Raw genomic sequence first — 15,622 nt, 5'->3', positions numbered from 1 at the left:
TCTCGGCTAAAGCAGTCCTGTCAGTCTCGTCGTAAATGAGTCCGAGGGCAGAGAAAAAACGATCAACAGAGGAAAGTTCAGGGGCGTCAGGAGTCAAGGAGAAGGCCCACTCTTGGGGCCCTTCCTGGAGTCGGGATATGATGATACCCACCCGCTGGTTCTCGGAACCTGAGGAGTGGGGCTTTAGGCGGAAATACAGTCTGCAACTCTCCTGGAAGGAGAGAAACGTCTTACGGTCCCCTGAAAACCGGTCAGGTAACTTGAGGTCGGGTTCTAGAGGTGAGGTGAGGGGTACTACTAAAGCAGCGTCACCCTGATTGACCCTTTGGGCCAGGGCCTGGACCTGTAGGGAGAGGCCCTGCATCTGCTGGGTCAGGGTCTCAAGGGGGTCCATGACAGCGTCAGCGTAGGAGAAATGGTAGACTAGGTAAGGGCTTGTAATTATGTAATGGCAGGAAGGAGGTGAAGGGAAAGTGAGCCCTAATCTACCCACCGCCCTGTCCCTGCCTACTTGCAACGACCCGCCCTAGGCGACGAGGTACAACTGGGCGGCGGTCCCTACGCTGGCTAAGTGCACAGGAAGACAAACAGGGAACACGCAAGGGAAGGGGCAGTAGCCACGGAACGCCACGAGGAAACGGGGCGGCGAACGAACAGTCAGGACCAGGACGAAGTGAGTACACCCGAGCGGGCACGGAGACAGAAGCAAGCCAGGGGCAAAGCAAAGCAGGTCAAGCAGAACTGCAGCAAGGCAGAAGCACGGCAGAAGCAGGCTGGAGCAAGCAGCAGTGGGGCCAGGAATCCAAAAGAATTACAAGCACTGAGGGAGAGCACAGGGCAGGTAATAAAGGGCAGGGGGCGGAGCTAACTCCGACAGACCAGGCCGCGATAGGCTCTCCCACTCCTGAGCCTGCCACCCTGGTTGGTGGGAGATGGTGTCAGTCGAACAGGTCTGGCCTCAGGTGTGGATTGATTAATCCCAGGAGTATAGCTAGATGAAGTACCTGGCAGATCCCTAACATGAGCATTGTTTAGGGGTGGCCGAATACTAGCTTTATGCACACTTGCAAAGCTCTGGAGGATCCTACACCTTGAGGTTCGCGGGACTCCAGAATCACCAGCGGCTTCAAATACCTGTTTGCTGCTTTGCAATGGCATTTTAGCAGCTGCTCTCCTAATCCTATTAATTTGTCTGGCAGAAACCTTCCTCATTATGCCTTTATCTAAACGAACCCGTCTGTGCTCTGAATCAGCCACAAATCTTTTCACAGTACGATGATCACGCTTACGTTTTCTTGAAATATCCAATGTTTTCATACCTTGTCCAAGGTATTGCACTATTTCACGCTTTTGGGCAGCAGAGAGATCCTTTTTCTTTCCCATATTGCTTGAAACCCGTGGCCTGCTTAAAAAAAACTAATAATTAAATGTTTATGACACTTAAATCCAATGTGCATAATAATTTGGAACACGGTGTATTTAATTATTTTTAGGAGGCACTATGGGGGCATTTTACTGTGTAGGGAGGGACTATATGGACATTAACCTATGTGTGGGGGCAATATTAGGGAGTATACTGTGTTGGCAGGCAGCATGGGGGCATTAGAGTGTGTGGGGGGACTATGGGGGTATTATACTGTGTGGAGAGGCTCTATGTGGGCATGATACTGTTTGTGGAGGCACTATGGGGCAAAATACTGCCTGGGGAGGCTCAATAGGGGCATTTTACTTTGTGCGGAGGCACTAAGGGGCATTATACTGTGTGGGAGGCACTATGGGGGCATGATATTGTGTAGGGAGGTACTATAGGGGCATTATACTGTGTATCTTGGGAACTATAAGGGCATTATACTGCGTGGAGAGGCACTGTGGGAGCATGATACTGTGTGGGGAGGCACTATAGGGGCATTATACTGCGTGGGAAGGCATTATACTGTGTAGGGGCACTATGGGGGCAATAATTTACTTTGTGTTGGGGCATTATGGGGCATGATACTATATTACATCACTATACAGGCATTATACTAAGTATGGGGGTATGATACTATGTCTGTAACTATGGGGTCATGATACTGTGTGGGGGGAGATCAAGATATGATACTGTGTGGGGGTACCATGGGGGCATAACACTGTGTGCGGACAGACATAAGAGACAACAAAATTTGATCTGCACTGTAAAGGATCTGCCAGACACAGCTTCTGTGTCAACGCCCTTGGTTAATCAGTCTGCATCTGCTCCTAGGTCTGATAGAGTGACTCGATCTGCTACCACTCAGGCTGGTAGGCTGAGGAGTGGGAGAACCTATCACAGCCTGGCCAGACGGTTCTAGCTCCCGCCCTCGGTCTATGTATACCTTCATTTGCTTCTTGTCTTTGCCTGTGATTCTCTCTTGTTTCCTGGCTCTGCTGTTCCAGCTATTACTATTGACCTCTGCTTCATATTGACCCTGGCTTTACTGACTACGCTCCTGCTCTGCGTTTGGTACCTCGTACACTCCTGGTTTGACTCGGCTCGTTCACTACTCATGTTGCTCACGGTGTTGCCGTGGGCAACTGCCCCATTTCCCTTAGCTTCTGTGTACCCTTGTCTCTTTGTCTGTCGTGCACATATTGAGCGTAGAGACCGTCGCACAGTTGTACGCCGTCGCCTAGGACGGGTCGTGCAAGTAGGCAGGGACTGAGTGGCGGGTAGATTAGGGCTCACCTGTCTGTCTGCCTACCCCGTCATTACATTCACATTCGAAAAAATGAAACAAAACGTGTATACAGGTACAAGGAGGCCTTAGACTGCAAAACAATATAATATCCAAAAATGGCAACAGCACTCTGCAAACATTAGGCTATGTTCACACGGGGTATTTTGCAGAGTTTTTTGACGCGGAAACCGCGTCGCAAAACTCGGCAAAAACGGCCCGAGAACGCCTCCCATTGACTTCAATGGGAGGCGTCGGCGTCTTTTTCCCGCGAGCAGTAAAACTGCCTCGCGGGAAAAAGAAGCGACATGCCCTATCTTGGGGCGCTTCCGCCTCTGACCTGCCATTGACTTCAATGGGAGGCAGGAGAAAGCGTATTTCTCGCTGTTTTATCGCGCGAAAAACGGCGCGATAATCGCCGCGAAAATCGGCGTGCAGGGAGAGGAATATCTGCCTCAAAGTTCCAAACGGAATTTTGAGGCAGATATTCCTCCCCCAAAATACTCCGTGTGAACATAGCCTTAATGTCCCCTAAACACTATAAATAAATAAATAAATAAATAAATAAATATGAATTGCTGCTGAATCTACTTACAATTTTGGGATTCTTAGTGCACATTTTGATCAAATTGTGTGAGGCCACCTGCCACAACAAGTCAACCTCTATATGGTGGGTTCCTACGCTTCTCGTACTCCCAGAACTGGGACTAAGCCTACATATACCTGGGGATGGTAGGAACCAGCATTAAACTAATTAAAATCACCCAGGGCAGAATGGGAAGAGTGCAAGATTAACAATGGAGGCAGTCAACCCCACAAATATGCAATACATAAGAGACAACAAAATTTGATCAGCACATTCTAACAAAATTATTCAAAATGTGTATACAGGTGCAAGGAAGCCTAAGACTGCAAAATAATACAATATGGAAAAATGGTGGCAGCACTCTCCAAACACTAATGCCACCTAAAAACTATAGATAAATAAATAAATAAATAAATAAATAAATAAATAAATATGCATTGCTGCTGAATCTACTTACAATAGTGAGGTTCTTAGCGCCCCACTGTATGGGGGGGTCATACTGTGTGGGGGCAATATAGGATCTTCAAACTATATGGGGGGCCCTATGAGGGCATAATACTGTGTATGGGTACTATGAAGGCTAGATACTGTGCGGGGGCACTATAAAGGCAGGATACTGTGTACAATTTTAAAGTTTTCATTTTTTTCTGTAACACAGAAGGTTTTACCAGAAAAACGCGACTTAATATTTAATGAAAGATTCTGCAGTTTTTAGAAATATCCCACAAGTGGCGCTAGTGTCCTAATGGACTGAAATACAGGCCTCAGAAGCAAAGGAGCACCTAGTGGATTTTGGGGCCTCCTTTTTTTTTAGAATATATTTTAGGCACCATGTCAGGTTTGAAGAGGTCTTGCAGTGCCTGAATAGTGCAAAAGTGACCCCATTTTGGAAACTACACCCCTCAAGGAATTTATCTAGGGGTATACTTATCATTTTTACCTCACTGTTTTTTGTTTTTTTTGCTAAGTTTATTGGAATTAGTCTGTGAAAATGAAAATCTGCTTTTTTCTGAAAATATTTTTACATTTGAAATTTAGGAATAAAGGAGAAAAGGCACCCAAACATTTGTAAAACAATTTCTTCCAATTATGGGAATACCCCATATATGGTAATAAACTGCTGTTTGGACCCACGGCAGGGCTCACAAGGGAAGGAAGGAGCGCCATTTGGGTTTTGGAGCTCAAGTTTTTCTGGAATGGTTTTTGAGTTCCATGTCGCATTTGCAATGCCCTGGAGGGAACAAAACAGTGGAAACCCATCAAAAATGACCCCATTTTAGAAACTATACCCCTCAAAGAATTTATCTAGGGGAGTGATCACTTTTTTATCCCCATCGTTTTTTGCAGATTCCTGTGGAAATCCGGCGTGAAAAATAAAATTTTTAATTATTTTCACAGATGCTTCATTTATTGGACAGATTTTTCAGACACAGAGCATGCAAGTGAAGAAAAGCACCTCAAGATTTATTGGCCCATTTGTACGGAGTTCAGAGAAACCCCCAAAGTGGTCCAAATATGTTGTGTGGACACATGGCAGTGCCTGGAAGTGAAGGAGCAGCCTTAGATTATCAGGGCCCAAGTTTTGCATGATTAGTTTAACCGATTCCCGACCACCCACAGTAAATTCACGTCGGCACTTGCTGGGCTTTGTGCAGCATCAACGTGAATCCACGGTGGGTGTTATAAGCACGATCCGGGTGTCTCAGAGTAGCGCTGACACCCGGATCATGCTGTTATCCCCTGCCTCTGGTCCCGGAGACATGATTGGGACCTAATTGTTTCAGGTCCCGGTCATGTGATCGCAGGGAATGTTTGTTGCTACAACAAACTTTCCCGGGGACCGATTGCGGGTGCTGCAGTTGGTTATAAGGCAAAACCGGAGGCCATACAACAGCCCCCGGGTCTGCCATGTACGGCAGCCTATGAGAACCATATGATCCTCATATGCTTCCTGTCAGTGTGACTCTCAGCGTCACACTGACAGTTTATAATACGTTACACTACCTAGGTAGTGTAATATATTATATCAGCGATCAGTGCTGCAGATCTTCAAGTACAACAAGTAAAAAGTAAAAAAAAAAAAGTAATAAAAATGTTTTATAAAAGTGTACAAAAGTTACAAAAACAAAAAATGCTTTTTTTTCCTATAATAAGTCTTTTATTATAGGAAAAAAATGAAAATGTTAAAAAAAAGTACACATATTTGGTATCACCGCGTTCGTAACGACCCCAACTATAAAACTATAATATTATTTTTCCCGCACAGTAAAATTAAAAAACAATGTCAGAATCACTATTTTTTGGTCATCACCCCTCCCAAAATATAGAATAAAAAGTGACCAAAAAGTCGCATGTACCCCAAAATAGTACCAATAACAAGCACTTACACAGATTTTTTGACTGAAAAATAAAAAAGTTATGGCTCTCAGAATATGGTGACACAAAAAAAAAATTTTTTTTATCGAAAAGTGATTTTATTGCGCAAACGCCACAAAACATAAAAAAGCGATATGCATATGGTATCGCCGTAATCGTATTGACCCGCAGAATAAAGTAAAATGTCATTTATAACGCACGGTGAACACTGTAAAAAAAAAAGACAAAAAACATTGTCCGAATTTATGTTTCTTTGTCAATTTGCTTGCCAAAAAAATCTAATAAAAAGTGATTAAAAAAAATCACATGTACCCTAAAATGGTACCAATGAAAACGACAGATTGTTCCGCAACAAATAAGCCCTCAAACAGCTCCGGTGAAGAAAAAATAAAAAAGTTCTGGCTCTCAGAATATAGCGACAGAAATTGTGCAGGGTCCAAAAGCTGATAAGATCGCGCGCCATTTATCAGTGCGACATTGGCCACATATCTGCGGATTATTATTTATTTACCCCATTATTATACCCTCTTATTATGCTCTGATGTACTCTGCCCAGTTTACACATAGCCCCACATTATAAACTGAAATACCAGCAAAACCCCAAACAGAACAGTTACCAAGCAAAATCTGCACTCCAAAAGCCAAATGGCGCTACCCTCCCTTCTGAGCCCCACAGCATGCCCAAACACCAGCTTACGTCCACATATATGATATTTTATATCCGGGAGAACCCGCTCAACATTGCATGAGCTATTTGTCTTCAGTGGCAAAAACTGGGCACAACATATTGTGCATTAAAATGGCATATTAGTGGAAAATTTTAATTTTCACTTTGCACCATCCACAGCGCATTAACGCCTTCGAGCACCACGACTTAATAGCTATTTATTACAGCTGACACCCGGGACTAACAGACAGGAACAGCAATCGCGCAGTTACAGGAGCCTGTAAAAATTATATTATACTGCAATACATTAGTATTGCAGTGTATTGTACCAGCGACCTAATGATCGCTCGTTCCAGTCCCCTAAAGGGACTTGTTTCCACTGTTTTGGTACCTCAGGGGCTTTGCAAATGCGACATGACACCCGAAAACCATTCCAGCTAAATTTGAGCTCCAAAAGCCAAATATTGTTCCTTCCCTTCTGAGTCCTGCCATGGGTCCAAACAGCAGTTTATTACAACATATGTCCTGATTATTTCTGTAATCAGGAGAAATTGCTTTACAAATTTTGGGGTGATTTTTCTCCTTTATTCATTGTAAAAATGAAACATTTCTATGTTTTTTCAGAAAAAAGCCGATTTTCATTTTCACAGCCTAATTCCACTAAATTCAGCAAAAAAAACTGTTTGGGTCAAAATGCTAACAATACCCCTAGAAAAATTCCTTGAGGGGTGTAGTCTTCAAAATGGGGTCACTTTTGGGGGGTTTCCACTGTTTTGCTCCCTCCAGGGTATTGCAAACGCGACATGGCACTGAAAACCAATCCAGAAAAATCTGCGCTTCAAAATCCAAATGGTGCTCCTTCCCTTCTGAGCTCTTGAGTTGGTCCAAACAGCAGTTTATTACCACATATGGGGTATTGCCGTAATCGGGAGAAGTAGCTTTACAAGTTTTGGGGTGCTTTTTATTCTTTATTCCTTGCAAATGTTATTTTTTTTTCTATTTTTTCAGAAAAAAAGTAGATTTTCACTTTCACAGACAAACTCCAATAAATATAGCAAAAGACCTGTGGGGTCAAGATGCTAACTGTACCGCTAGATAAATTCCTTGAGGTGTATCGTTTCCAAAACCATGTCACTTTTGGGGGATTTCCACTGTTTTGCCACTACAAAGACTTCTTCAAACCTGACATGGTGCCTAAAATATATTCTAAAAAAAGGAGGCCCCAAAATCCTCTAGGTGCTCCTTTGCTTCTGAGGCTGGTGTTTCAGTCCATAATCACACTAGAGCCTTCTTAGACGACGCAACAGTGATGCTTGTATGGCATGCTTTCATATGGCGTGCTACTTCAGTGTTTTGGGTGAGTGCCAATGTCTCATGTTCTTTATGATCTACATGATTGTATACACCTGCTTCTTTGATCGCAGGTGTTGCCTAATGTTAATAAACAAGATGAATACTTGATCTGTCATTATATTATACATCTACAACGCACCTTATTTTTAATTTTACTAAGTTTGTGATAGCCTCACTATTGTTCACATATGATGATTTTGATCACTTGATTAAATATTCACAATATTGAAACTTTTATAATATGCTAATTTTGATGCTAAACTCCTCCTACAATGGGGGTGTATAAATACACTGATATGTCTGTTTTATATTGCTAAACAAAGGCTGCATTGAGCAGCTGAAACGTTGCATCTTACTGCACTGATGGATGAATAAAAAGTAGAGTTCTGCCTCTATTTCTAGTTTTTTAATCTATCTATCTATCTATCTATCTATCTATCTATCTATCTATCTATCTATCTATCTATCTATCTATCTATCATCTATCTATCTATCTATCTATCTATCTATCTATCTATCTATCTATCTATCTATCTATCTATCTAATATGTATCTATCTATCTATCTATCTATCTATCTATCTATCTATCTATCTATCTATCTATCTATCTATCTACAGGGGCGTAGCTAGGGGGGGCAGGCGGGGCACGTGCCCCGGGCGGAGTTTAGAGGGGGCGCCCCTCCTCCTGCACTATAATTGTACCTGTGTCGCAAGGACACAGGTACAATTAGAAGCAATGAATGACCGGGCACGTTCCGTGCTCGGCCATTCAGCTCCTCTCCACGAATGAAGCGACTGGTACCTTTTGTACCAGTGACGCTTCCGTCGATGAAAGGCGCTGACTGACTGGCAGGGAAAGTTATCCTGCCCAGCCAATCAGCGCCTTTCATAGACGCTGTGTTCAACCCCCTGGAGACCTGCGCAGAAGAGAGCAGGTCTCCATGGCTGCCGGACGGCGTAGGAGCGGGAATAAGGTGAGTTTGAATATTTTTTATTTTTTTTTAATTGTAAAAGAAGTGTGGCTGTATCTGCGGGGGAGGGGGGGACTATATCTACCGGGGGGGGCTATATCTACAGGGGGACTATATTTACAGGGGGTGGGCTATATACAGGGGGACTATATCTACAGGGGGTGGGCTATATACAGGTGGACTATATCTACAGGGGGTGGGCTATATACAGGGGGACTATATCTACAGGGGGCTATATCTACATGGGGACTATATCTACAGGGGGTCGGCTGTATACAGGTGGACTATATCTACAGGGGGTGGGCTATATACAGGTGGACTATATCTACAGGGGGTGGGCTATATACAGGGGGACCATATCTACAGGGGGTGGGCTATATACAGGGGGACTATATCTACAGGGGGGCTATATACTGGGGTGGGCTATCTATGGAGCACCATATACAGGGGTGGGCTATAGCTACAGGGGGGCTATAAAGTATATAGCCCCCTGTAGATATAGCCCACCCCTGTAGATATAGCCCACCCCTGTAGATATAGCCCACCCCTGTAGATTTAGCCCACCCCTGTAGATTTAGCCCACCCCTGTAGATTTAGCCCACCCCTGTAGATATAGCCCACCCCTGTAGATATAGCCCACCCCTGTAGATATGTTCCCCCTGTAGATATGGTCCCCCTGTAGATATGGTCCCCCTGTGTATATAGTCCCCCTGAAGATATAGTCCCCCTGTAGATATAGTCCCACTGTAGATATAGCCCACCCCTGTATATAGTCCCCCTGTAGATATAGCCCACCCCTGTATATAGTATCCCACAAATAGCTCCCCCTAAAGTGCTCCACAGAAAGCCCACCCCTGTATATAGCCCCCTTGTACATATAGTCCACCCCTGTATATAGTGCTCCACAGATAGCCCACCCTTTTATATAGTATATACAGGGGTGGGCTATCTGTGGAGCACTATATACAGCGGTGGACTATCTAGTGGAGCACTATATACAGGGGTGGACTATATGTACAAGGGGGGCTATATACAGGGGTGGGCTATCTGTGAAAGACTATATACAGGGGTGGACTATATGTGGAGCACTATATACAGGGGTGGGCTATATCTACAGGGGGGCTACATACATGGTTGGGCTATCTGTAGAGTACTATATACAGGGGTGGGCTATATCTACAGGGGGCTATATACAGGGGTGGGCTATCTGTAGAGCACTATAGGGGGAGTTATTTGTGGGACACTATACAGGGGTGGTCTGTATGGGGGCACTATCTACAGGGGCTCTATGGCAGGCACTATCTACAGGGGCACAGTGTGTGTGTGTGTGTGTGTGTGTGGGACACAGTGTGTGGTGCTATTATAATTAGTGATGCAGTGTAAGGCGCTATTATATTTAGGGGCGTAGTGTGTGGTATAATGATAACTTTATATTTATTCATAGGTGCAGAAATGTTGGAAAAGTGAGTAGCTGAAGACATCTGAGCGGCAAACTGCAGAAATGGGCTGTGACCGGGAGAAGTCATCATAGAGGTCTGGACCGGATGGAGAAAAAGAACTAGAATCTGAGACGTCACCGGTGAGTCACTTAATGTAAATGTTTATTCTGCCTCTAATCAGCACTGTAGTCACTGTATGATCTGCAGCGAGATGATGGGTGGTATGATTATGATAGAATTTATTTTTTGTGAAACAACATCTCCCAGCATATCCTTACCATTGTTTGGGCCATGCTGGGAGCTGTAGTTTTACGCCGTACACACCTATACGGCAGGGGTTGCACTAAATTGAGCTGTATTTGTGCTGGTGTTGTATATATGTAGTGAGCTTGGTTCTGGGGCTGTATTTATGTACTGAGCTTGGTTCTGGTGTTGTGTATAGAACTATATTGCTTGTAAAATGTACAAATGTTCTTATGCTCGCATTATATAAAAATAAATGACACGTCGATTGGTAGAGAAAACAAACACGGCGAGGGGGAAGGAGATGTCGGGGAAGAGGTTGGGGGGGGGCGCAAAACTGAATCTTTGCCCCGGGTGCTGGAGAACCTAGCTACGCCTCCGCTATCTATCTATCTATCTATCTATCTATCTATCTATCTATCTATCTATCTATCTATCTATCTCATATCCATCTATCTCATATCTATCTATCGATCGATCGATCTATCTATCTATCTATCTATCTATCTATCCATCCATCCATCCATCCATCCATCCATCCAGCCATCCATCCATCCATCCATCCATCTATCTATCTATCTATCTCATATGTATCTATCTCATATCTATCTATCTATCTATCTATCTATCTATCTATCTATCTATCTATCTATCTATCTATCTATCTATCTATCTATCTATCTATCTATCTATCATCTATCTATCTATCTATCTATCTATCTATCTCATATCTATCTATCTAGCACATTACAACAAAATGATACAAAATGTGTATGCAGGTGCAAGAACACCTGTGACTGCAAATATACAGCAGACAAAAAAATGGTGACAGCACACTGCGAACACTATTGTAACCTAAACCGCTAAATATAAATAAATATGCATTACATGCTAAATCTACTTACAATAGGGAGGTTCTTAGTGCACATTTTGATTAAAAAGTGTTTGTCCACCTGCCACGACAAGGCATCCTCCATAGGTGGGGACCTACTCTGCACATACACCTAGAACTGGGACTAAGCCTACATATATATCTGGGGATGGTAGGAACCAGCATTAAACTAATGTAGGCTTAGTCCCAGTTCTGGGTGTATGTGCAGAGTAGGTCCCCACCTATTCAGCCTCCGAATTCAAAAGTTGGGAGGTATGTTGAATTCATCTCTGGACTAAAATACAGACTGTAACAACAGTTCTAAATTTATAAAGCAATATATTTACAAAGTTACTAAACTGCATATATATATTATATTTATATATAAACTGTAAAATAGAGCTAAAATGTGGACAGAAACTTTAACCCAAAGGCTTTAAATTTAGCTTAGTAGCTTTAACTCGTTAGTGACCGCCAATATGCCTTTTCACGGCGGCCACTAACAGGCTTTATTCTTATGCATACGCCTTTTCAGGACGCTGCATCAGAATAAAGCAGTGCCGTGAGGAGCAGTAAAAGCTCCCTGCTATCAGCTACATCTGGTAGCTGAGGGTTTGGAGCAGTGCTGCTCGAGTGGGCGGATTGAAATCCGCCCGTTTAACCCCTTAGATGCGGCGCCCAATAGCAAGCGCCATATCTAAGTGGTTTTGGATGGAGGGGGCTCTGTATCTCACCCCACCGGCACCCTTAGAAAGGCCCCCAGGTCTGCCTCTAGTTAATGCCTGCTAGGTCATGCCAGAGGCATGGCCTAGCAGATGCCTGTCAGTTTTACACTGACAGGAAATAATACACAGCAATACAGAAGTATTCCAGTGTATTATAAAATCGATCAAACGATCGCATAGTGAAGTCCCCTAGTGGGACTAATAAAAAAGTTTAATACATTTAAATAAATAAATAAAAGCTTCAAAGAAAAAAAACAACACTTTTTCCCCTTACCAAATGCTTTAATATGAAAAAAAATAATAAAAAAAAGTTACACATATTTGGTATCGCCGTGTCCGTAGCGACCCCAACTATAAAGTTATTATGTTATTTAACCCGCTCGGCAAATGGCGTAAAAAAAAAATATAAAAGAACGCCAGAATTGATGTTTTCTGTTCATCCTGCCTTCAAAGAAATGGATAAAAAGTAATCAAAAAGTTGCATGTACTCCAAAATGGTACCATAAAAACTACAAGTCGTCTCGCAAAAAAAAAAAAAGCCCTCATACATCTGCATTGGCGGAATAATAAAAAAGTTATAGCTCTGCAAATATGGAGACACAAAAACAAATAATTAAAAAAAAACCTGTGTTTTTACTGTGTAAATGTAGTAAAATACAAGAAAACGATATAAATTTGGTATCGTCGCAGTCGTAACGACCCGCTGAATAAAGTTATTTTGTTTTTTATACCACACAGTAAACGGTGTAAATTAAGGCCGCAAAAAAAAGAGTGGCGAAATTGAAGGTTTTGTTTCTATTACCCGCCCAAAAAAGTTAATAAAAGTTAATCAATAAATTATATGTACCCTAAAATGGTGCTATTAAAAAATACAATACCTTATACAGCTATGTCGATGCAAAAATAAAAAAGTTATAGCTCTTTGAATGCGACAATGGAAAAACGTAAAAAATAGCTTGGTCATTAAGATTTAAAATAGGCTGGTCAGTAAGGGGTTAAAGATTAATATTAAAGATATATGTTCTTCAATGCACAGTGTAATAGATAATTGATTGAAAGAATTTCATTTGGTATGAGTTACACTTAATAGGGTGTTGGTACATAGGGCTAATCTAAACAAATAGTCCATTAATCGTTTTATATTCTATCTGTTGATGTTAACCTAGAATTGTTGTATCTCTCTCAAGTTCTGTCTTTTTCTGGGAAAAATATTCACTCTAGCTGCTAGTAATTTAGATACTAAACTAAGTACAGAAAAGGCATGAAGTTATTATTTAACCCTGGTGTTTTGTGGCTGTTAAGCAAATCTTAATGGTTTCATACCCAAATGTGGATGTTCTAAGTTGATTTTTCCAATCACGTTTTTTTCCAATCACGTTTTTCTTTTTAAATGACGGCAGAATAATTCAATAAAATAACTGTTCACATAGCCAATTCCTGGCTGTTGTGCTGCAAACAAGTTGTTACATTCCATTTCCTTACAGCACAATTTCAGCTAAGCGTGCTTGGAAAAAAAATGATAATATCCCCTGCTGTTTGGTTTTGATTCCTTGAAGGGCGCCCAACTCACATGGAAATAAAGTACACATGGAACCATTTACAGCTGATGAAAATTCTAAGCTCAGAGTGCTGACAGTGTGTCCAAATTGCATGGCCGTGTTTTTCCAAAACCCACAACAACTGGCCTCTCTCTGTGAGCACCTACAAGTCCCGGTGGTAAGGGCTCTACCTCACAGTATTTGTTTTGTATGTGATGCCAAATCTCAAGTAGAAAGTCATTTTGAACATAAACGCATGATCTAGTGGCAGATGTATTTTGCCACTTAGAGTCATTTTTGCCTAGAGGCAGTAACCCCCACATTGCGCTGGAAGACTCTGCACTGACAAATGGCATGGCTCGCTAGAAAGTTATGGATACATTGCTAAATGATATTTCCCTCGATTTTGAAGCACATAGACAGAGTGTGTTCTTTGTAGATTAATGGTTTATATGAAAATCCCTTTATGTTAGAATAGTCAGATCTAGATGATAGGGGTATTTATTACGCTAGGGTTCAGGGGTGTCATATTTATTTTTTAAGCAGTTAAGAAAAGTTTATCCAAGTGTGATCATCAAGAAAGGGTCTGGGTTTTTTTTTTCCCAGAAACCCTACCACTTTTGTCCATTGGCTGTATCTGGTATTGCAGCATTCAAATTAATGGAGATGAGTTGCAATGGCAGACACAGGCTATAGACAAGAGTGGCATTGTTTCTGGAAAAAAGCAGACCATTTTTGCTAATCCTGGACAAATGCTTCATTGTTCACACTGCCACATTTAAAAGCCTTTTTGCTAGGCCTTACAAATGAGAAACGCTCAAAGACCTAACATGCAGGACACAGGCTGGTGCTATAATACTATCACATCTAGCAGGTTTTGTCATTTAGAAGATGGACACTTAACATAATATTGGCTTTAGGTGTAATTTCCTGTGCCCAGTAATTATCCCATTGATAAATTAACAACTGCAGTTTTACAGACTGTAACGGTCTATGGGGTATGTGGACCCACTGGGCCGTACCGCCTTGGATACCCAGGATACCAAGTCAAAGTCTATAGTTCGGATAAGGGTTCCTGTGGCAATTTCAGACAGTAGCGAAGATAGGCTCGGATGGGACCTTGGCAGCAGGCAGACTCCTGGCATGGTGTAACAAGGAAGGCGTAGTACACAGCACAACGCGACTCCAACTCTAAACTGGAACAAGATAGCACGGGATACAGGATACAGGTAGCAGGAATGGGAACACTGGGCACTGGAAAACACTTAAGGGACCATTTGCAAAGACGAACATAGGTATATGACAACAACGCTCAGGCAATGCAGGAAGGGGAAGGGCCCTTCTTATAGTCCATGGTGATCACGTGCTGATTTGGTATCTAATTCATGTGCGCACGCTGGCCCTTTAAGCCCGGGCACAAGTGTGCACGCGCCCAACTACGGGTCACAGCAGAGTGAAGCGGAAGTGAGCGCTGATCCATGACTGCCGCCAGAAGGTGAGTAATCCTGACGGTCCGTGGCCATGGGTGTTACAAAGACTTTTTTTCTGGATTAAAGAATAGCATAACCTAATGCTGCAAATTCCATTTTGGGTTAACCCCGTTATCTAACTGTACTTGTAATTTCAAGATGTACAGGAAAAACTGTCAGTCACTCGTATGGGCACGTGGTTCACAGGCTTTTTCTAGTCCTGGCTGCAATTCTACGTTAAAATCCTGAATCAAATGATAGAAAACGATATTTTCCCAATCTCAATGACTGCCCTTTTACACTATGATGTTCTCAGATAGCGTATAGCGTACCATAGGACATCTGACAAAGATGTTGAGTTAAAGTTATCGATCAGAAATATTGTATTTTTTTCCCCAACACTGTAACTAAATAATATTTTTACCAGCTTGAACAAAGACGACTCAAGAACTGATATTTACTTGTGTTGTCTTATTTAGTCGAGCTGAAAAACGACTCTAAGGCCATGTTCACACGGCGTGTATTTGACGCGTATTTTGATACGTTTTATGCACAGAAATACGTGCCAAAAAATGCTTGATTAAGCTTCCTTTACAAATTAATGGGAAAGCGCGCAGTTAGTACATACGCTTTTATTGATGCAAGCGTATTTAAAAAATGCGTGGCATAAAAATAAGTGTTGGGTCAATT

Source organism: Rhinoderma darwinii, chromosome 4 (genome assembly GCF_050947455.1).
Source record: "Rhinoderma darwinii isolate aRhiDar2 chromosome 4, aRhiDar2.hap1, whole genome shotgun sequence".
In the NCBI taxonomy this organism is placed as follows: domain Eukaryota; kingdom Metazoa; phylum Chordata; class Amphibia; order Anura; family Rhinodermatidae; genus Rhinoderma; species Rhinoderma darwinii.
The sequence above is the reverse complement of the archived record's forward strand: the minus strand, read 5'-3'. Positions refer to the sequence as shown.